Below are 23,256 nucleotides of genomic sequence, written 5' to 3'. Positions count from 1 at the left end.
TACTCTAGATATTTATCTGTAGATGGTTGTTTAATGGGCCAAATGTACCTTTGTTATCCTAATAACTCTATATTCTCAGCGAAAAGGATCACTTTGAGATAATGATTTATGCGATAAGACAGGACAGTTGTGTGGACCCTTTTTAAAACTCAGAAATTATTCTGGAAACAATTATGTTTCTTACATTCAACAGTTTCATTGTAATCCAAATATCAGCTTCGCTTATTTTTTCACAGAGACTATGATGAAACATATATTGCTCATCAAATATCAGATTGAATTAGTCACATGCTTCGTAAACAACAGGTGTGGACTAAGAGTGAAACGCTTACTTACAGGCCCTTTCCAACAATGCAGAGAAAAATAAAATAGAGAAATAACAGAAAAGTAAAACATGTAATAATAAATACACAATGAGTAACGATAACTTGGTTATATGCACAGGGTATCAGTACCTAGTCGATGTGAAGGGGTACGAGGTAATTGAGGTAGATACTGTACGTATGTACATATAACTAGGAATAAAGTTCGCTAGTACAGCATTTGAACTTAAATAACAACAAATATTCCCCCCTATAGATAATATATGACTGTATCTACCCATGGCTGTGTCCCCCAGGATGGGCACGTTCGTGACCCTGGCAGAGGTGCTGGAGGCCCGGGGGTCACCTCTGGAGGAGGATGAGGTATGGCGTCTGCTTTTGGGCACCGCCGAGGCCTTAACGGACATCTCCCACAAAGGTACCTGGACACATTTGTATCCCATTCCTGACCCATGATAATACCCACTGGCAGTTGCTAAAAGGATCTTTTGGTCTTAAAGGGATTGTTCATGGCCCATCAAACATTTGTCCGATGTTTGCAGACCTCAAAAGTGGTCTAATATCCCATGACTTCTGTTATTACATGCTTCTTTATGCATTAGAAGAAATAGGCCTCAAATCGGAAATGAATGGGAAAGATAGGCACAACCATATCATATCGTGCTCTACTTCTAATGTCTGACAAACGTACATTTTTGGAGTGAATTATTCCTATAGCCATGTAGACATGCAAGTTAATAAAATCCTTGGTTTCATGCATGTTAACATTAGAAGCCTACTCCCTAAGTTTGCTTTATTCACTGCTTTAGCACATTCTGCCAACCCAGATGTCTTTGCCGTGTCTGATTCCTGGCTTAGAAAAACCACCAAAACCCCTGAAATTTCAATCCCTAACTATAACATTTTCCGCCAAGATAGAACTGCCAAAGGGGGCGGTGTTTTAATCTACTGCAGAGACAGCCTGCAGAGTTCTATCTTACTATCCAGGTCTGTACCAAAACAATTCGAGCTTGTACTTCTAAAAATTCACCTTTCCAGAAACAAGTCTCTCACCGTTGCCGCTTGCTACAGACCACCCTCTGCCCCCAGCTGTGCCCTGGACACCATATGTGAATTGATTGCCCCCCATCTATCTTCTGAGCTCGTGCTGCTAGGTGACCTAAACTGGGACATGCATAACACCCCGGCCATCCTACAATCTAAGCTTGATGCCCTCAATCTCACACAAATTATCAATCAACCTACCAGGTACAATCCCAAATCCGTAAATATGGTCACCCTCATAGATATCATCCTAACTAACTCGCCCTCCAAATACACCTCTGCTGTTTTCAACCAAGATCTCAGTGATCACTGCCTCATTGCCTGCATCCGTAATGGGTCTGCAGTCAAACGACCACCCCTCATCACTGTCAAACGCTCCCTAAAACACTTCTGCAAACAGGCCTTTCTAATTGACCTATGGTGTCCAGAGTATCCTGGAATGACATTGACCTCATCCCATCAGTAGAGGATGCCTGGTTATTCTTTAAAAGTGACTTCCTCATCATCTTAAATAAGCATGCTCATTCAATTTTTTTTTAACTAGGAATAGATATAGCCCTTGGTTCACTCCAGACCTGTCTGCCCTTGACCAGCACAAAAACATCCTGTGGCGTTCTGCATTAGCATCGAATAGCCCCCGTGATATGCACATTTTCAGGGAAGTTAGGAACCAATATACACAGGCAGTTAGGAAAGCTAAGGCTAGCTTTTTCAAACAGAAATTTGTATCCTGTAGTACAAACTCAAATAAGTTCTGGGACACTGTAAAGTCCATGGAGAATAAGAGCACCTCCCAGCTGCCCACTGCACTGAGGCTAGGAAACACTGTCACTACCGATAAATCCACAATAATTGAGAATTTCAATAAGCATTTTTCTACGGTTGGCCATACTTTCTACCTGGCTACCCCTACCCCGGTCAACAGCCCTGCGCTACCCACAGTAAGTCGCACAAACCTCCCCCACTTCTCCTTCACCCAAATCCAGATAGCTGATGTTCTGAAAGAGCTGCAAAATCTGGACCCCTACAAATCAGCCGGGCTAGACAATCTGGACCCTCTCTTTCTAAAATTATCTGCCGAAATTATTGAAATTATTGCCCTATTACTAGCCTGTTCAACCTCTCTTTCGTGTCGTCTGAGATTCCCATAGATTGGAAAGCTGCCGCTGTCATCCCCCTCTTCAAAGGGGGATACACTCTAGACCCAAATTGCTACAGACCTATATCTATTCTACCCTGTCTTTCTAAGGTCTTTGAAAGCCAAGTTAACAAACAGATTACCGACCATTTCGAATCTCACCGTACCTTCTCCGCTATGCAATCTGGTTTCAGAGCTGGTCAATGGTGCACCTCAGCCACGCCCAAGGTCCTAAACGATATCATAACCGCCATCGATAGGAGACATTACTGTGCAACCGTATTCATTGATCTGGCTAAGGCTTTTGACTCTGTCAATCACAACATTCTTATTGGCAGACTCAACAGCCTTGGTTTCTCAAATGATTACCTCGCTTACCAACTACTTCTCCGATAGAGTTCAGTATGTCAAATCGAAGGGCCTGTTGTCCGGACCTCTGGCAGTCTCTATGGGGGTGCCACAGGGTTCAATTCTCGGGCCGACTCTCTTCTCTGTATAGATCAATGGTCGCTCTCGCTGCTGGTGATTCTTTTATCCACCTCTACGCAGCCGACACCATTCTGTATACTTCTGGCCCCTCTTTGGACACTGTGTTAACTAACATCCAGATGCGCTTCAATGCCTACAACTCTCCTTCCGCGGCCTCCAACTGCTCTTAAATGCTAGTAAAACTAAATGCATGCTCTTCAACCGATCGCTGCCCGCACCTGTCCGCCCGTCCAGCATCACTACTCTGGACGGTTCTGACTTAGAATATGTGGACAACTACAAATACCTAGGTGTCTGGTTAGACTGTAAACTCTCCTTCCAGACTCACATTAAACATCTCTGATCCAAAATTAAATCTAGAATCGGCTTCCTATTTTGCAACAAAGCATCCTTCACTCATGCTGCCAAACATACCCTCATGAAACTGACCATCCTACCGATCCTCGACTTCGGCGATGTCATTTACAAAATAGCCTCCAACACTCTACTCGACAAATTGGATGCAGTCTATCACAGTGCCATCCATTTTGTCACCAAAGCCCCATATACAACCCACCACTGCGACCTGTATGATCTCGTTGGCTGGCCCTCGCTTCATACTCGTCGCCAAACCCACTGGCTCCAGGTCATCTACAAGCCAATTCTTCCTTTGGCCTCCTCTCCTTCCAGTTCTCTGCTGCCAATGACTGCAAAAATCTATGAAGCTGCAGACTCTTACCTCCCTCACTAGCTTTAAGCACCAGCTGTCAGAGCAGCTCACAGATCACTGCACCTGTACATAGCTCATCTGTAAATAGCCCATCCAATCTACCTCATCCCCATACTGTAATTATTTATTTATTTATCTTGCTCCTTTGCACCCCAGTATCTCAACTTGCACATTCATCTTCTGCACATACTACCAGTCCAGTGTTTAATTGCTATATTGTAATTACTTTGCCACCATGGCCTTACCTCTCTTATCCTACCTCATTTGCACATGCTGTATATAGATTTTTCTACTGTATTATTGATTGTATGTTTGTTTATTCCATGTGTAACTCTGTGTTGTTGTATGTGTCGAACTGCTTTGCTTTATCTTGGCCAGGTCGCAGTTCCAAATGAGAACTTGTTCTCAACTAGCCTACCTGGTTAACTAAAGGTGAAATAAATCAATACAAATAAAAATAGTATGTCTTTTGTCTTGTTGTCAGGTCCTGGTAACATGTGCAGTGTACTGAGCCCCGGCTCTATGTTACTGTCAGCCAGTGGGAACCTTGCTTTTAAAAGCTGTGCCCGGTCAGGGGACCTGGGCTCCTTCACTGCTCCAGAGGTACAGGATGGACACGCTGCTTCCAACAGGACAGCCTCAGAAAAGGTCATCAAATCCTGCTCTTAGAGTAATCATAATAATAATAATAATAATAATAATAATAATAGATGTGTTTTATACAGCGCTTTTCATTACAAGTAGAATCTCGAAGTTGGTAATTTTTTTTTTTTTATTTAAAAAAATACAAGTAATTGTATATCACTACTAGCGTTGTTCCAGATCTGTCTGTGCTGTCTGGAAAACTCCTATGGTTATTGGCATGACATCTCACCACTGTTTTGGTTCTTGACTTTTGGTTTTACATGAATTCCTCTGGAAGGATTTTACTCATTTTTGTGTGTTTTTTTTTTTCAGATGGTTGTATATTCTCTAGGAATGACCCTCTACTGGTCCGTTGATTATCAACTACCTCAAAACCAGCCCATTCAGCTGAGTGAAAAACTGAACAACCTGTTGCTGAGCATGTGTGAGGACACGGTCCAGAGACGAGCGGATCTCGTGACTGTGCTGGAGACCTGTGACCAGCACATCAAGACTGCTCAACTGCCCCCACCAGAGAAGCTCATCAAACAGCTAGTAGAAGATGTGTTTAGGGACTCTGTGAGTTCACCCACATTCCCTTTGGTTTATGAAATGCACCTGTAGTCAGTATAGGTATCTCTTTACCTACCTGGCTGTTGTGTATGCAAAACCCTGGTCTACAGGTATACAATTGGCAGTCATACGTAAGTCATTATCAATTGATTTTGTCCATTTGTTATCGATAAGCTGAAATTGAGATCGGTCTTGCCCAGTTTGGTCTTGCCCAGTTTGGTATAGGCCTACACAGAGGGCGGCGCACAATTGTCCCAGAGTCATCCGGGTTTGGCCGGTGTAGGCCGTCATTGTAAATAAGAATTTGTTCTTAACTGACTTGCCTAATTAAATAAAGCATTAGTTGAAGCGGTGGGGGAGACATGAAGTCATTAACTCAAGCTTTTAGCTTTGAATGTCTTCGTTTTTTGATTAGGCTAATACCACAGCACCCCGCTGATTTCTTAGTGATGTATACTAAAGCGTGCCAGTGGTCACCCTACACTCCATGTGCCGTCCAGCACGATGACATTATAAGGTCAAAGTTCCTAGAAATACGTTGGCATCCATATTGTGACACTACGGACTCTTGGCTGGCTGAACCTCTATCTCGGCTGCTGTCTAAAGCTGAGTTTGTGACATACGGTTATTTTTAAGGATAGGTCATTGCAACTTTTCTAATTGAGTAGCTTTCATTTTATTGGGTTTTGTAGGTCAATCATGTGTCTATGGCTGAGAATGGTCCTCAACTTACTGACCGGAGTCAGACGGTCAGAGAGAGGATTCACAGTTTCTCAGGAAGTGCCTCGTACCATAACTCTACCTGGGCGCTGAGAAATGGAAGCAACTCAACATTCCAAGCCGAACTCAGCAGAGGGTAAGAACCTAGCCGGCGCCTTTCAAACAACAAAGGCTCATTTTGACCGTAATACACAAAGTATCAGCTTTACAAATGTAGTTTTTTAAAGGGATAGTTCACCCAACAGTCTGTGGACAATAAATTAAAGAATCCATGTATTCTTTTTTTCTTACAGAATTGCCCAGGGGTTACGTCACAGAGAGAGTTACTGCAGCTATCAATTCCGTAACCCCTGTAGCCCTTACCTGGATGGCTTTCGCCGTGGCAGCATCAGACCTATACCATATGTGTATCTGAACGAGTCCACTGTCAGTCTTAATGAAAAGAAAGCCAAGGTATGATATCATAGACAGTCATGTAACATTTTGGGTTGAAATACCAGAATAGTATACCAGATATAGTATATAATACCAGATATAGTATATATATAAAAAAAAATTCGGCTATTTCAGCCACAGTATAAAATCGAGCACACCGCCATGCAATCTCCATAGACAAACATTGGCAGTAGATTGGCCTTACTGAAAAGCTCAGTGACTTTCAGCGTGGCACCATCATAGGATGCCACCTTTCCAACAAGTCAGTTCGTGAAATTTCTGCCCTGCTAGAGCTGCCCCGGTCATCTGTAAGTGCTGTTATTGTGAAGTGGAAACGTCTAGGAGCAACAACGCCTCAGCTGCAAAGTGGTAAGCCACACAAGCTCACAGAATGGGACTGCCGAGTGCTGAAGCGTGCAGCGCGCAAAAATCATCTGTCCTTGGTTGCAACACTCACTACCGAGTTCCAAACTGCCTCTGGAAGCAATGTCAGCACAAGAACTGTTCGTTGGGAGCTTCATGAAATGGGTTTCCATGGCCGAGCAGCTGCACACAAGCAAAGCGTCGGCTGGAGTGGCGTAAAGCTCGCCTCCATTGGACTCTGGAGCAGTGGAAACACGTTCTCTGGCGTGATGAATGACACTTCACCATCTGGCAGTCCGACGGACGAATCTGGGTTTGGTGGATGCCAGGACCGCTACCTGCCCCAATGCATAGAGCCATCTGTAAAGTTTGGTGGACGAGTAATAATGGTCTGGGGCTGTTTTTCATGATTCGGGCTAGGCCCCTTAGTTCCAGTGAAGGGAGATCTTAACGCTACAGCATACAATGACATTATAGACGATTCTGTGCTTCCAACTTTGTGGCAACAGTTTGGGGAAAGTCGTTTCCTGTTTCAGCATGACAATGCCCTTGTGCACAAAGCAAGGTCCATACAGAAATGGTTTGTCGAGATTGGTGTGGAAGAACTTGACTGGCCTGCACAGAGCCCTGACCTCAACCCCATCGAACACCGTATGCGAGCCAGGCCTAATCGCCCAACATCAGTGCCCGACCTCACTAAAGCTTTTGTGGCTGAATGGAAGCAAGTCCCCACAGCAATGTTCCAACATCTAGTGGAAAGCCTTCCCAGAAGAGTGGAGGCTGTTATAGCAGCAATGGGGGGACCAACTCCATATTAATGCCCATGATTTTGGAATGAGATGTTCGACGAGCAGGTGTCCACATACTTTTTGTCACGTAGTGTAGTTCTTAATGTTTCCCTCCTTTTGTTATCTGCAGGATGTGGGTCCAGAGTTTTTTCGAATGTTAGATGAGCCACTGATTGTCTTGGAGCTGCCCGGATCCATTGTTGTAATTATGACTTTTCATCATCAAGAACTCCATCATCAAACGTTTTTTTACATCATCCCAACTATCACCAGCCTGTCTATCTATTAATCACTATCTTTCTGTCTGTCAATCCAGTCAAAGAAAGGGAAGTCTCCCTCCACTATGAGGGAGCTGAGTGTGGTCATGCCAAACGGACAGAGCATCCTGGTCAAGTGTGACGTCAAGTCAGGAGGAGGGGATGTCTTTGATATGATTGTTGCCCACTCCAACCTAGTTGAACACTTCTACTTCGGCCTTGCTTACATTGATGGTAATTGACCAGGTTCACTAGTGTTTTTGTTTTGAATGGTTCTTGTCCACTACCTGCTGATTTGTTGTTGTTTAACTACAGTTCTGAAAAAGTCTTTACATGGTTGATGTGTTAAACATGTCACTCTTTTTCATCTTGTCTCGGTTTTTAGATAATGAGTTTTTCTTCCTGGACAATGACACAAAGATATCCAAGGTTGCCCCTGATAGTTGGAAGAAAGTGCCTACCTCCACTTTTGTCCTTTTCTTCAGGGTCAAATTCTTTGTCCACGACATCGCTCTACTTTTGTAAGTAAAGTACGACACATCCTCCTATGCTCACACTGTGTTGTATTGAAGGACGACCTATAGAATCCATAGATGTCAGGCAACATTGCAGATGGTCCACCGATTCCTCTATGCAAGCATATTGTGGGTTTTTTGGCAGGCACAAACTGACCCGTCACCAGTACTACCTACAGCTGAGGAAAGATATACTGGAGGACAGGTTGTCCTGCCATGAAGAGACAGGCCTATATCTGGGTGCCTTGGCTCTCCAAGCAGAGTATGGAGACTGCATGCCTGAGGTGTTTGCTACTTTTTATTTTAGTTATATGGTCATGAAGTATCTTTGATATGCTGTATCGCACAATTGTCACATGATTGGTCAAGGTCTAGGCAGATTTAACTGCATACTTAAATATCAATTGCCTTGTTAGTATTTCGTAATATTAGCTCTGGAAATTTTATAGTTGAGTGATGACTAACTTTGTCTGATCTTTTCTAAAGGTTTACGGGAGGAACTACTATCGACCAGACCAGTACGTTGCCAAGAGCGTCATGGAGAAAAGAGCCCTTCCTTACCTAAAGGAGGAGTTGCTACGGTTACATGCCAACAACTCCACGATGAGTACCGACGAGTCCGAGCTTGAGTTCCTCAAGGTAACATGAACCAATGAAAACGCTTCATAGAGTTCTACGTTTTATATCATTATATTCATGTTATTAGTTCCATACTCAGTGGACTGATATTTGAATCATTACACCAAAAGGCTGTGGCACCTGCACAGTGGATTAATGATGAACATATGGTAATATTGTATATTACATAAACGTTTGGCTTGTATTCTTAGCCTGTGTGGTAAACTTGTACATCGGCAGTTCCCGGTTTCCACTAGATTCCACAGCCACAAAGTCAAAATATCATAAAAATTCATGAAAACAAAATTTGCTTCTTGGTCTTAATTTAAGGTTAGGGTTAGGCATAAGGTTAGCAGTGTGGTTAGGGTTAGGGTTAAAATAAAATGTAATAAAGAGAAATTGTAGAAATAGGCGTGGTTTATGACTTTGTGGCTGTGGAAGCTAGTGAGGACCCAGGTCTAACGTCTAACTTCCTTCCCAGGCCACCCAGCAGCTTCCTGAGTACGGCGTTCTGTTCTACCGCGTGGGGCGCGAGAAGAAGCCAGTCATCGGAGAGCTGATCCTAGGAGTGTGTGCCAGAGGAGTCATAGTGTATGAGGTTAAAGATAGCTCTCGCTCCACAAGTCAGACATTCCACTGGTGGGAAACAAACAGTATCTCCTCCTCTGTGAGTATTATGCCTTTTTAGATAATCCAAATCTCTGTTTTTTAACATTTTAAAGTGCCACTCCAATCTCCTTTTCACCTCAAAAAAGTAAATCAGGTGTTAAACCTGATTTACTTAACAAAAGGCACATCTCAATAGGTGGTCCAGGTATCCTCATGACATGGCACAAGTGGGGGGGGCCTTTCCTTTCTTTTTTTCTCCTCTTTTATTATAATGTTTTTTTTTACCCCCTTTTTCTCCCCAATTTCGTGATATCCAATTGGTAGTTACATTCTTGTCCCATTGCTGCAACTCCAGTACGGATTGGGAGAGGCGAAGGTCGAGAGCCATGCGTCCTCCGAAACACGACCCTGCCAAGCCACACTGGTTCTTGTCACACTGCTCGCTTAACTCGGAAGCCAGCCACACCAATGTGTCGGAGGAAACACCGTACAACTGGCGACCGTGTCAGCGTGCATGCGCCCGGCCCGCCACAGGAGTCGCTATAGAGCGATGGGATAAGGACATCCGGCCAAACCCCTCCCCTAACCCGGACAACGCTGGGCCAGTTGTGGGATCGAACCCCCCTGGCATTTACGCTTTTGTTCTCTATTGTTCTTCAAGCAAGGAGGGAGGCTGATGACTTAACGGATTTCCATCAGACCAACTCCTTGATTGCCCCACTTTGCAGTTGTGTTTAAAATACACTATTATGCTCAAAATGTTTATTTTTTTACCCTTTAGTGTGTGTATTTACTGTAAATATACTTGGGATATTAGTTTTCAGCAGTAAAAGTATTTTAATTTCAAAAAAATATCGCTGGAGATGCATTTTAATAAAGGAAACTGAGGAATATTGAAAGTGAATATAGTTGACTATAAAGTGTTTGTTTAGTCAGTGAATTTTGTATCTGTTGTTTTGTTGGCTTGTTATGTCTGTAAATGCCTTAGCCCCTCCTTGCTCTCTGTCCCACCGCAGTGCCGGAAATTTGTCATCGAGAGCAGAGGGAGCGCGAGAAAGCACACCTTTGTCACCGAGAGATCCAAGACGGCCACGTACCTGTGCAACCTCTGCTCTGCCCAGCACAAGTTTCACAATGAGATGAACTCTCGCCAGCTCGGACACAGTCTGGCCTCAGGTCGGAACATTTTATAATGACATCATAACTGGTAAAGTCACATGGTCAAGAAAAAAACTCCTGGCCCAAACCATAACCACTTCTACATTCCTGTAAATAGTGTCCCAGATACAGCTTGTTCAGATTCTATACTGTTTGTGTCCTGTTCTTGGTGAATCTTTTTTTGCCAGACCCTTCAGCCATATACAGTATATAGCTAATAAGCTATATATCCCGCTAATGTACCACGTGGGCTTATTGATAGGCCAAACAGAGAAACTTCTGGATCATTGGATTATAGCACAGTTATTGGATCTACATCTATCTTGATTTCATTATAGCCACCGTTGACCAACCTTGATTTGAAAGAAAGAGCCCTTTTTTCTTTCCAGAGGACAACATAGTGCAATATGCGGCAGAGTGTCGGGCACAGAACAGCCAGATGAACAGCCGGATGAACAGGAACTCTGAGACCGTACTGACAGACAGCGGTCTGACCACACCGCAGGACGGCTCCATGACCAAACTGTGTGATGACATCGCCGCCAAGATCGAGGCGCGGATCAAACAGCACCGTGTCCTCAATGAGCAGGGGTAGGAGTGATGGAGAGCATACCCACTGGGCACAGGCGCCAGTTCAACATCTGTTTTTGAATTACATTTGGTTGACTTTTCAACTAACGTGAATTCAACATGAAATCAACAAATATCACCATGTCATTGGATTTAGATTAAAAGTTGGGTGAAAAAATGACGAAATCCCCTTAAGTTGATGACTTTTAGCAAATTCCATTGGTTTCCCACGTTGATTTAACGTCATCAAATTGAATTATTTTGTTGAAACGACGTGGAAACAATGTTGATTCAACCAGTTTGTGTCCAGTGGGTAAAGTATTTTTCTCTGTATTATCTCTTTCTGTATACACTACTGTACATTCCTTTGCATTTCATTTCTTGCATATTTTAAGTATTTCTATTTCCCTGCATGTTGTAAGTCATTTCTCCCTGTATAATTTCCAGCAGAAGGAGACCATTGCCTGGGAACCTGTCTCCAGCCCTGTCTTGTGGGCCTGGGAAGTGTGGGTCAGAGGTCAACCCCATGTCCTCAGCAGGCAGAGGTATGGATAGATGATCAGCTCCTAAGAAAATTAACCTCTTAACACTGGGTAATCAGGTACAGGATCAAGTGTTCACATTCTGGAAGCGTTCCAAAGCCGAGCACCGTGCGGAAGACATCCTAGCAACCGTTGTAGTAGCCTGTCAGTATCATCCAAAGAGATGGCATACGGGTTTCTTATGAGGTGCTGCGGTTAATGTACAGTAATGCGTTTAAAGGTAGCTGCGGTATTTCTGTCAACAGATGTTTTTGCCCAAACGAAGAGAGTCATACCAGAGAGAGAAGTAATTAGTGTGTGCTTAAAGAAAGACCCAAAGCTCGGCGTCGGTAAGTTCATCGCTTACAGCATTTAGTCATATATCCATTAAAGGATATGTTATAGAATAGAACTCAAATGGAAAAGTACTTTTATCTATTCAGGTGTTGTGATAGTTGGAGAAGACACGGTGGGGAAGTATGACCTGGGTATCTTCATAGCATCTATCGTACGGGGAGGACCAGCGGATAAAGATGGCCGCATCAGACCAGGTAGGTGATTAGGTTTTATTTCTGGGCTTCTCCTCACAAAGCTCACACCGGATTATGACGCCTGGGCACATTGGTGAACAATAGCCTTGCATGCCAGGTTTATTTTTAAGCTCTCATGTGAGCTTTTTCTCTTGACACTGCCGGTTAGTCATGACTAGGGCCCTATCTACACTCTTAGTAAAAAAGGTGCTATCTAGAACCTTAAATGGTTCTTCGGCTGTCCCCATAGGAGAACCCTTTGAAGAACCCTTTTGGTACCAGTAGAACCCTTTTGGGTTACATCTAGAACCCTTTCTACAGAGGGTTCTACATGGAACCCAAAAGGGTTCTACCTGAAACCAAAAAGGGGTCACCTGGAACTAAAAAGGGTTCTCCTTTGGGGAAAGCCAAATAACCCCTTTGGAACCGTTTTTTTCTGAAAGTAAACTCAGCATAAAAAGAAACGTCCCCTCACTGTCAACTGCGTTTATTTTCAGCAAACTTAACATGTGTAAATATTTGTATGAACATAACAAGATTCAACAACTGAGACACAAACTGAACAAGTTCCATAGACATGTGACTAACAGAAATTGAATAATGTGTCGCTGAAAAAAGGAGGGGTCAAAATCAAAACTAACAGTCAGTATCTGGTGTGGCCTCCAGCTGCATTAAGTACTGCAGTGCATCTCCTCCTCATGGACTGCACCAGATTTGTCAGTTCTTGCTGTGAGATGTTACCCCACTCTTCCACCAAGGCACCTGCAAGTTCCCGGACATTTCTGGGGGGAATGGCCCTAGCTCTCACCCTCTGATCCAACAGGTCCCAGATGTGCTCAATGGGATTGAGTTCCAGGCTCTTCGAACACTGACATTCCTGTCTTGCAGGAAATCACGCACAGAACGAGCAGTATGACTGGTGGCATTGTCATTCTGGAGGGTCATGTCAGGATGAGCCTGCAGGAAGGGAAGGGAAGGAGGGAGGAGGATGTCTTCCCTGTAACGCACAGCGTTGAGATTGCCAGCAATGACAACAAGCTCAGTCCGATGATGCTGTGATACACCGCCCCAGACCATGACAGACCCTCCATCTCCAAATTGATCCCGCTCCAGAGTACAGGCCTCGGTGTAACGCTCATTCCTTCGACGATAAACGCGAATCCGACCATCACCCCTGGTGAGACAAAACCGCGACTCGTCAGTGAAGAGCACTTTTTGCCAGTCCTGTCTGGTCCAGCGACGGTGGGTTTGTGCCCATAGGCGACGTTGTTGCCGGTGATGTCTGGTGAGGACCTCCCTTACAACAGGCCTACAAGCCCTCAGTCCAGCCTCTCTTATCCTATTTCGGACAGTCTGAGCACTGATGGAGGGATTGTGCGTTCCTGGTGTAACTCGGGCAGTTGTTGTTACCATCCTGTACCTGTCCCGCAAGTGTGATGTTTGGCTGTACCGATCTTGTGCAGGTGTTGTTACACGTGGTCTGCCACTGCGAGGACGATCAGCTGTCCGTCCTGTCTCCCCGTAGCGATGTCTTAGGCATCTCACAGTAAGATCATTGCAATTTATTGCCCTGGCCACATCTGCAGTCCTCATGCCTCCTTGCAGCATGCCTAAGGCACGTTCACGCAGATGAGCAGGGACCCTGAGCATCTTTCTTTTGGTGTTTTTCAGAGTCAATAGAAAGGCCTCTTTAGTGTCCTAGGTTTTCATAACTGTGACCTTAATTGCCTACCTTCTGTAAGCTGTTAGTGTCTTAACGACCGTTCCACAGGTGCATGTTCATTAATTGTTTACGGTTCATTGAACAAGCATGGGAAACAGTGTTAAAACCCTTTACAATGAAGATCTGTGAAGTTATTTGGATTTTTACGAATTATTTTTGAAAGACAGGGTCCTGAAAAAGGGACGTTTCTTTTTTTGCTGAGTTTAGATGCAACTCCCAGTCTATTTTTGTATCTCCAATTTCTATGGTCGTTACAAATCTGAAAGAATTGGATAGGGGCTAAGGGTCACTGTTGATTCTGGACCAGGACTAGGTGGATACCAACAACATGATTATTTATATGAAATGTTGTGGTGATGTTCTCCTTCAGGTGGGCGTCTGATCTCTCTGAACCACACCAGTCTGGAGGGCATGACTTTCAGTGAGGCTGCAGAGGTCATGCAGAACAGCCCACAGGAGGTCACACTCATCGTGACCCAGCCCAAAGGTACTGGAAGTGCGTATATACAGTACCAGAGAATGCCAAGAGTGTGCAAAGCTGTCATCAAGGCAAAGGTTGGCTACTTGAAGATTCTGAAATAGAAAATATATTTTGATTTGTTTACACTTTTTTTTGGTTACTACATGATTCCATATGTGTTATTTCATAGTTGTGATGTCTTCACCATTATTCTACAAAGTATAAAATAGCAAAAATAAAGAAAAACCCTGGAATGAGTTGGTGTGTCCAAACTTTTGACTGGTACTGTATATCTCTGCTCTGTTCAGGCTCATTTACATTTATTGATAAACTATATATTTGAAGTAGACTGGCTTTTCAGCTAGATGTTTTAGCTAGAGCTCCAAATACTTAGGCTACTGGGAATTTGCATTTTTGTCCTCTCTGGATCATCACTACATACATGGCCAGACTTTCGTTATTAGTTGATAATTCCACATTTTAACTTTTATTACAATGTGGATTTCTTTGGTGTGTTTTTGTTGTTTCTTTACAGTTTCCTCGACACTCAACAACGTGAGATCTCCGCTATTGAAGAACTACGAGTCCCAGACCACTTTGAGGACTAACGTGCGCTCTGGGGAGGACGACCTGGATGAGATCGTGTCTGTGATGTTGACCCCAAAGACTGGCAGTAGACTGCAACTCCCTGATGTACGCATCCTCAACGCTCAGGTAACCAATGGCTGCTGACCATCATCTCCTCCATGTTAATTAAGGACAATACTCTACATGTGCTAAGATTGGGGAACAATTGTATTCATTTTGTACACAAACAAGACAACGAACATTAGCAATCAACTCTACATAATGTAAATTAAATAAACAAATAGAAACAAATACAATACAATCGTGCCTTTGTTGTGAATTGTATCATCCATCTTAATCTCATCATGAACTCTTATTCCCTATCCATTATCCAGGACTGCCGCTCCAGGTCTCCTTCCACAAACTGCTTCAGGGGTGATGAGATCTCTGTGGAGCTGAAGAAGAAAGCTGGAGTAGGTTTAGGGATCAGTATCGCTGTGAGTTAACTATTTCCCGTCTAACTCCCTAGGACAGCGCTAGAAATTACTGTTATACACATGATATAACCTCACACTCCAGCCAGAGAGAACATTTCCCACCCAATACCCCAAGAGAGGGTCAGACAAGCTCCCATTTTTTCCTCAACATCTGATCTGAGATCAGTGATATCACACCATTATACGAAAGGGGTTTATTTTACTGGTCAGTGGTACTATAGGGGGATGGACCTACTGTATTTAAGTCTGGGATGGACAAATTAGTCTAGTCAGGAAGTCAGCTGCTTCTGTGTCTCTGGGTAGTAATCCTTTAGACCCCTGGGGTTAATCACCTTGGAGAGGGAGGACCTGGAGCTGGACCCACTAGAGCCTGCAGCTTGGAGCCTGCCTTCTTACTGGACAGTACAGTAGGCTACGAGAGAGAGAGCAAGCGGGTGAGAGGGAGGGAGGGAAGGAGAGAGCGCAAGGGAGCGAAAGATCGAGAGAGGCAGAGAGAAAGGGAGCAGTAACAGCCTACCGAGCCGTCATTAAGATGCCTGTTAATTCTTATTAGGCCTGGCTGGGATTTGGGTTGATGTGAAGCGGGATCAGGGATGAGAGCATACCACACCACACGCCTGGTGTGTCTGTTGCTATCTAGAACCTTAAAGGGTTCTTCGGCTGGCCCCATAGGAGAACCCTTTGAAGAACCCTTTTTGGATGCAGGTAGAACCCTTTTGGGTTCCATGTAGAGAGAGACACAGGAGGCAGAGAGAAAGGGAGGAGTAACAGCCTTCCGAAACGTCATTAAAATGCCTGTTAATTCCCATTAGGCCTGACTGGGATTCGGATGATGTGAAGGTGGATCAGGGATGAGAGCATCCCACACCACACTCCGTGTGCGTCTGTTGGCAGACATTCTATTTGTTTACCCCCTACGTGTGAGAGACAGAGTGTAAGATCGTATAACCAAGTAAACATACTTCATTCCTTTTAATCTTGATACATTCCTCTCACCTAGCAGCCTGAGGGCTCTATTTTCAGCTGGCGTCAAGCCAGCGCAATTGTCAAACGCACGCCCTATTAAAACCGGCGCTCTTCTGTTTTCCAACCCTAGCCCCAGGATTGGTCATTTACATGTCTTATATGAGCTCGCTTGCGCAGAGGTGGGCGGGGTGTGTCCTTAAAAACGTGCCCCAAAGTGCCAATTTCAGGCAGCCAAAGCTGATCTTACCGGTAACGTGGTTGGTTTTGGCATGGATTTGGACAGTGGAAACGCAGCTTATCCAGCCGTGACACCCACTGCCCAAATGCAAATGGAACAAGAGAGATGTGCTTTTTGTGCCCGTAAACCTCCCATTTAGTTTCATCTGATTTAAAAACCAATCATATCCTCCCCTCCTCTCAATGAAGACCGTTTTCTTTTGTCCTGCCTAATGCATTTGCCAAGAAGTAAAGACGATTATAAAGGGTTTGGCTCGTGAGACCACATACAGTAATTCTTAAATCACCAAAGCGTTATTAAAATGTTTTTTTAATTTGTCACTATGTGGGGTTAGGGTTAGTTTGTACATAATTTTAACCTGCTCTTTTTTTGCTTAAATAACCCTCCCTGTAGCTTACTGTATATGCCCATCATGGAACTAGACATGAGATGATCCAGTCACACTCGTATTTAGAAACATTTAAGTTATTTTCCCATAACAATTGCTTGTTTTCCATTTCATTTTTATAAAAGCCCTTTAAGCTACACTTACCCTACTCTAACAAAAGCTGGTTCAACAGCAATGTGTCTGCTGTCTTCCTTATCCTGGCAATGCATTAGCATATTACCCTATTCATAAAAGGTTTCTAAGTGGTCTACTTGTGAGGATTTTGCAATATTCACCATTCACATAAGCCAACCTGCCGTGCGAACTTTATTTCAAACTCCATTTTCAAAGAGTGCCTCGTCTGGTTACCAAAGACAGGCTGCTCCAAACTTATTAAAATGAATCAGTCATTTAAGGCCTTATCAACGGTATCTTCTTATTGAGAACGTGCTCAACACATGCAATACAATTTACGGTAGCCTAGTATGTTTTATTTCAGGGAAAAGTGTGCTGCGTAAAGGCCTATACTAAAGCCAATTGCAACAATGTTGCAACATATTGAGCAAACATTGCATTTATTATTACTGTTGCTATTACTCTTTACTGTAGCCTATGCTATTTAATAAACCGTATCGATCCACAATGAACCAGGAAGAGAATATTCCGTGCCCCCAGCCGAATTACAGTTGATGACAACTCAAAGACCGTCAATAACCTACAGAACTTGAGACAACGGCATGCAGTATTAACCCATGAAACACGTCCATTGGCTAGTGATTGGCTAAGCCCTCGTCACACCTATCATTTATTTATTCATTAAAAAAAAACTCCCTTTTGCGGCACCACCAGCTATTGCGCTCATAATTCCCGCAGTGAAAATAGCACAAATATTCCCTACACACCCCTGGAACTGTAGCCCTACTGCCAGTGCTAAGATTTACCATGGTGTTAGGTTTGTTAAAGTAGAGCCCAGAGAGTAGGGACTTATTATATTAGTATGAAAAAATATGCGGAATGAACCCTTTATGGTACATTGTCATATTAAGCCGTTTCAGCAATTAGTCAGACATGCAAATGTTATTGATGGTGTACAGTATATCGATAAACTTACATTTCAACCGAGACTGTCATGTTGTTGGATAATAACCTTGTGTTTCTGATTTGTCAGGGTGGTGTGAACACAGGCCTGCGTCATAGAGGTATCTACATCAAAAGCCTAGTCTGTGGAGGGCCTGCTGAGCAAGATGGCCGCATTCAGTCAGGTACAGTAGAATGCTGAACAAGCGCTACTCTGTTACAGTAAAACACCTGGAATAATAATGACATTTAGAAGAATATTATACTGGATTATTGCTGCACAAATTGAATTTAGATGAGTGAGATGATGAATCTGTGTGTGTGTGTGCGTGTGCGTGTGCTTGCATCTAACAGGTGACAGACTGCTGAAAGTTGATGGAATCAGGTTTCAAGGGTTCACATACCAGCAGGCTGTGGAATCTCTGGCGAAAACCGGAAAGGTAAAGGAACATCAATATCTCAGCTGAAACACCTTGGCAAGGCAACACCATCATCGTTTTGCTTCTGCGTTGGCCTTTAACTGAACTGTTTACAAAAACTGAGTGCAAACAAGCACTGACATTTTAACATGTGGTCTGATTATGTGCTGCTTATCTTGTGCAATGTGAATATACCTGTGTATATACAGTACACTCTTAGAACAAAAGGTGCTATCTATAACCTAAAAGGGTTCTTTGGCTGTTCCCATAGGAGAACCCTTTGAAGAACCCTTTTTGGTTCCAGGTAGAACCCTTTTGGGTTCCATCTAGAACTATTTCCACAGATGGTTCTACCTGGAACCTAAAAGGTTTTTTACCAGGAATCAAAAATGGTTCTCCTATGGGGACAGCTGTAGAACCCTTTTGGAAGCCTTTTTTCTAAGAGAGTAGTTTAAAACTAGTTTCTGAAAGGTACAGACTAATGAGAAGCATTAACTGTTGTTTGTCTTTATTTAACCGTTTCCTGTCCTAGGTGGTGAGCCTGGTCCTGGAGAGGGAGAACATGAACAGCCTGCCCTGGGTGTCTCTGAGCCCAGACACAGGGTGCAGCCTCTCCCCTCAGAGTTCCCACCGGGACATCACCCAGAAGAGGAACAACAGCTGCCCTGCCGTCATCACCCCCTTCTTGGTCAAGCCCAAGAACTACAGCTTCGTGTCTGACGGTAAGGGATAGTATATCATCGACAAGGGAACTTTAGTGTAAGGGGAACACTGGTGCTTCGAGGGACTGAGCTCAGAAGCATTGTCCATGACTGAAGGAGGGATTAGAAATCAGCCAGACGAACAGGAGAAATCTGCTTCAACAAACTGATAAAAATGACCAGCAGATGGTGTAAAAACAAGCAAGCACACCCACTGACAGGCAACTAAACCATCTTATCGGTATAGTGTGAGTGAATACAGTCAGTCTATTAGGCTTTTGTGAGAGACTGTTACCTTTGACAGCTACCCAGTCTGGATCCACGGTCCAAGCCTCCAAGGTGAACTCTGACACACTTCAATCCCCTAACCCCTCCACCCTACAGGGAACACTTTGGAGGTGACCTTGAATAAGAGGCTGAATGGCTTGGGCTTCAGCTTCCTGGTCCCTGAGCTCGACCCCTTGAAAGGAGACTCGGGCAGTAGTCTTGTGCGGATCAAGAAGCTTTTCCCTGGCCAGCCAGCGGAAGAGAGTGGGCGGATCCAGGAGGGAGACGTCATCCTGGCAGTCAATGGAGAACCGCTGGAGGGATTGTCCTACCAGGTAAATATAGACGCAGACCGGCGTGACGTAATACGATTGTTCAACCGTAGCTACCACTGTGATTTGGCATGCTGTATATGGGGGTGTGTGGGAGCATTGGAAGACAGAGATATTGTGGAAATGTAGTGTGAGAGATGGGGCTTTTGTTTCACTCAGTGTGATTGATCTGTTCAATATTTCTGTATCACCACTCATTATCTTATAGGCTTATAAGGCTTACTATGCATTATTATGGCCATTTATCATTCATAATTAACCCATCATTCCATAACTGTGGATGTGACAGTGAGTGATGGTTGTCTCTGGCATGTAGAGGGTGGTCACGCTGCTGAGAGGCTCTCCTCCTGAAGTCCGGCTGTCTCTGTGCCGTCCTGCTCCAGGTAAACACATCTACACATCCGGATGCAGGTTGACGTTTATTTCCATGAGTCGTGTCCTGGAGGCAGAACTGAGCGATTTTCTCTTAGATAGACCAGCTGCAAAGTAGAAATTGGCTTTATTCATGAAAATTAAGACTAGCTTTTTAGTCTTAATTTAAGGTTAGGGTTAGGCATTAGGGTTAGCAGTGTGGTTAAGGTTAGGGTTAGGTTTAAAATCAGATTTGATGACTTTGTGGCTGTACCAGTTGGTGACCACTGCAGAGCTGCCTCCAGAACAAGATCCATGATGAAAAACGCTAACCTGCTATCCGGACAGGGCAGACAACATAATCCAATTTACAGTTTTTCCTTTCACAAATTAATGTCAGAATAGCTTTAATTCATTTAAATGTTAGCTTTTATAAGACACATTTTCATTTTTTACACCTAAAGAAGTTGCCTTTTTATGCAGAGGCTATAATATCAAACTGCATGTATTTTTCATTCCTTCCCTTTCCATTTTGATATCTTCCAAGGAATTCTGCCTCCCATTGAAACGTTGTTTGGCACCTGAGTGATGTCACACCACAGTACGTGAGCACCAATGGGAGTTCAGGAATATACTTCCTGAAAGACAGACAGGAGATCTTCGAGGAGCAGGACAGGAGAAGATCTGTCCAGATGAAAGAGCAGGACAGGGGGAGACACCTGGCCCTCCCTACCCTGTAGCAGAGCCCTGGGCCTGACCTGACGGATTACAGAACCCACCTCGATGGTGGGTGGATGGGCAGTACCAGCACTGCAAGACATATCACAAGATACCTCATAATGTCAGATTCAGTTTAAAGACTGCAAAAATGTGACCTGAATATTTATTAAATTATTATTTTCAGCATCTCTGCATTCTATGAGTCAGAGGAGTTGGATGAGTCGCCCCGCAGACAAGAACCAATGGTGTCATGTTAGAACAGCCAGGAGGCACTGCTGAGCTCAACTCATGTAAGGTGAAGAAAATGCTAAACGATGGAAATCTCTTGCTATTTAGGTAAATAATAGTTAGTAATAGTTAGTTTTAAGGCTAGTGACATTCATGAAATATGTATATTCAGATGAAGGCAATGACCTTTTCTCTTTTCCAAGATTCTGTTGAACACCAGAAGAGGCAAAAGAGTTGGACTGGGGGCGCGGGGGGTTCTACAGTGTGGGGCGCGGGGGTTCTACAGTGTGGGGCGCGGGGGTTCTACAGTGTGGGGCGCGGGGTTCTACAGTGTGGGGCGCGGGGGGTTCTACAGTGTGGGGCGCGGGGGGGTTCTACAGTGTGGGGCGCGGGGGGTTCTACAGTGTGGGGCACGGGGTTCTACAGTGTGGGGCACGGGGGTTCTACAGTGTGGGGCGTGGGGGGGTTCTACAGTGTGGGGCGCGGGGGGTTCTACAGTGTGGGGCGCGGGGGGTTCTACAGTGTGGGGCGCGGGGTTCTACAGTGTGGGGCACGGGGGTTCTACAGTGTGGGGCACGGGGGGGGTTCTACAGTGTGGGGCGCGGGGGTTCTACAGTGTGGGGCGCGGGGGTTCTACAGTGTGGGGCGCGGGGGGGTTCTACAGTGTGGGGCGCGGGGGTTCTACAGTGTGGGGCGCGGGGGGTTCTACAGTGTGAACCCTTGACGATAAGGACAGAACTATTACACAGCTCAGTTGGTTTGAAGGTGAAGGGGACTGTATGGTGAGGGGTTCTGTGAACTGTGTGGTTTTCCCTGAATGCGGATGTGGTTTCAGTTCTGGCACAGAAAGACAGACAGTATACAAACATAGAAAAGGTGTATGGTTGGGGTACTATGGTCACATAGGGAGGCCTGATAAAGGAGCAGGACTTAACCACCGTCCTGCTTTAATAACCTGATAGTCGATTGACGCACCCATGCGCCACAAAGTGACGTCATTTTGAATATTGAGTAGCTCCCGGTGTGTTTATACTAGAGACGTACTGTTTCTTGTAGTGGCTGCAGCTCAGTCCCCTCTTTCCGCCGATATAAGGTTTGCACCTATTCCATAACATGGGGCTTGTGAAAGCTGCCTTTATTTGTTTTACACATGAGAGGATCCAGACAAGAAAATCCCTTTCTTTTTAATTGGAAATCAAACTCAAATCTTACTGCAGGCAATACCATCAGAATCTCACCCCAGACCACCTCCCATGAAGGGCATAAAGCACGTGCTATGGTCATGTTCATAGAGTATGCAATGTAGGTCAAGTCACCAAAAGTGCAAACATTTAGTATGCAGGGAAAGGGTAGGCTGAGGCTCCTGCTTTCTCCTCATATGAATGTCATTTTTGTAATATGGAACATTATTCCTGTATGACAAAAAAAGTTAAAGAAACCCTGTACATTTCAGGGTTCTGTAATGTTTCTGACACATTTATCAGATACCCTCAGTTCTTACCTTTTCTAACAATATTAATCATTTGTTTGTAAGATTTATAGTTTTGAAACCGAAATGTTATTATTCTTTGAGGGTAGTATACAATATTATGCATCGTTTACAAAATGCCACTAGAGGGAGTCAGAGTTGAACAGGTTTTAAATACACCTCACTGTTATGTAGGGTTGGTTGTTCAGCAACAAAACCGACGTGTGCTCAACTAAGGGCAAAACAGACTGGGTTGGCTTAGATCGTTGATAAAATGTAAACTATATTTTGTCTCCAATGTTTATTTAAAACATAAATGAAATTGCACAATGAGCACTTGTTGTCTCTCAAATACATTTTTACAGTTGTTGGTTAGCTAGCTGGCAAATATTTTGCCGTAGTAGCATAGACGTGACATCAGTCAAAACACCTCAAAACAAGACATGGTATCAAGAACAAGTTCAAAATGAGCTGAAACTAGGAACTTACGATTCACCACCTGGCAGTTTCTTGTCATTGTTGCTAGCTATCTGGCCATCCAGAACCATAACAACACACGGCCTTCTGCCCCCTTTGAAGTGGACGCATCGTTTTCGTGACGTTGTCAGCCAACCAGTCTATATATCCCCCTGGCGGTGTTCATGAGTAGAGTTCAGGTCATCAGAGTAAAACCTTGACAGTGGTAAGCCAGTTAAGGTGTGACCTAGGGTAAGTTAGGTGAAGTACTTTGGCCAATATCCACTGATACAGGGATGACATCTATTTAAGGTCGAACAGAACAGAGCTCTTACAGAGTGATCTCAGCCTTTCACTGCCTGCTAGTGCAACTATCAATTCACACATACACAGTTAAAACATACTAGTTAAATGGATCCCAGATTTGAACTAATA

The 23,256-nt window shown here is 44.1% G+C and overlaps 1 pseudogene; it reads left to right on the top strand.

The window, feature by feature from the left end:
• The first annotated feature begins 602 nt into the window (after positions 1-602).
• On the top strand, positions 603-20,996 carry LOC106579002 (tyrosine-protein phosphatase non-receptor type 13-like; annotated as a pseudogene).
• The last annotated feature ends 2,260 nt before the right edge of the window (positions 20,997-23,256 follow it).

The sequence above is a fragment of the Salmo salar genome, chromosome ssa19 (genome assembly GCF_905237065.1).
Source record: "Salmo salar chromosome ssa19, Ssal_v3.1, whole genome shotgun sequence".
NCBI lineage: Eukaryota > Metazoa > Chordata > Actinopteri > Salmoniformes > Salmonidae > Salmo > Salmo salar.
This window is presented reverse-complemented; position numbering and strand designations above follow the sequence as displayed.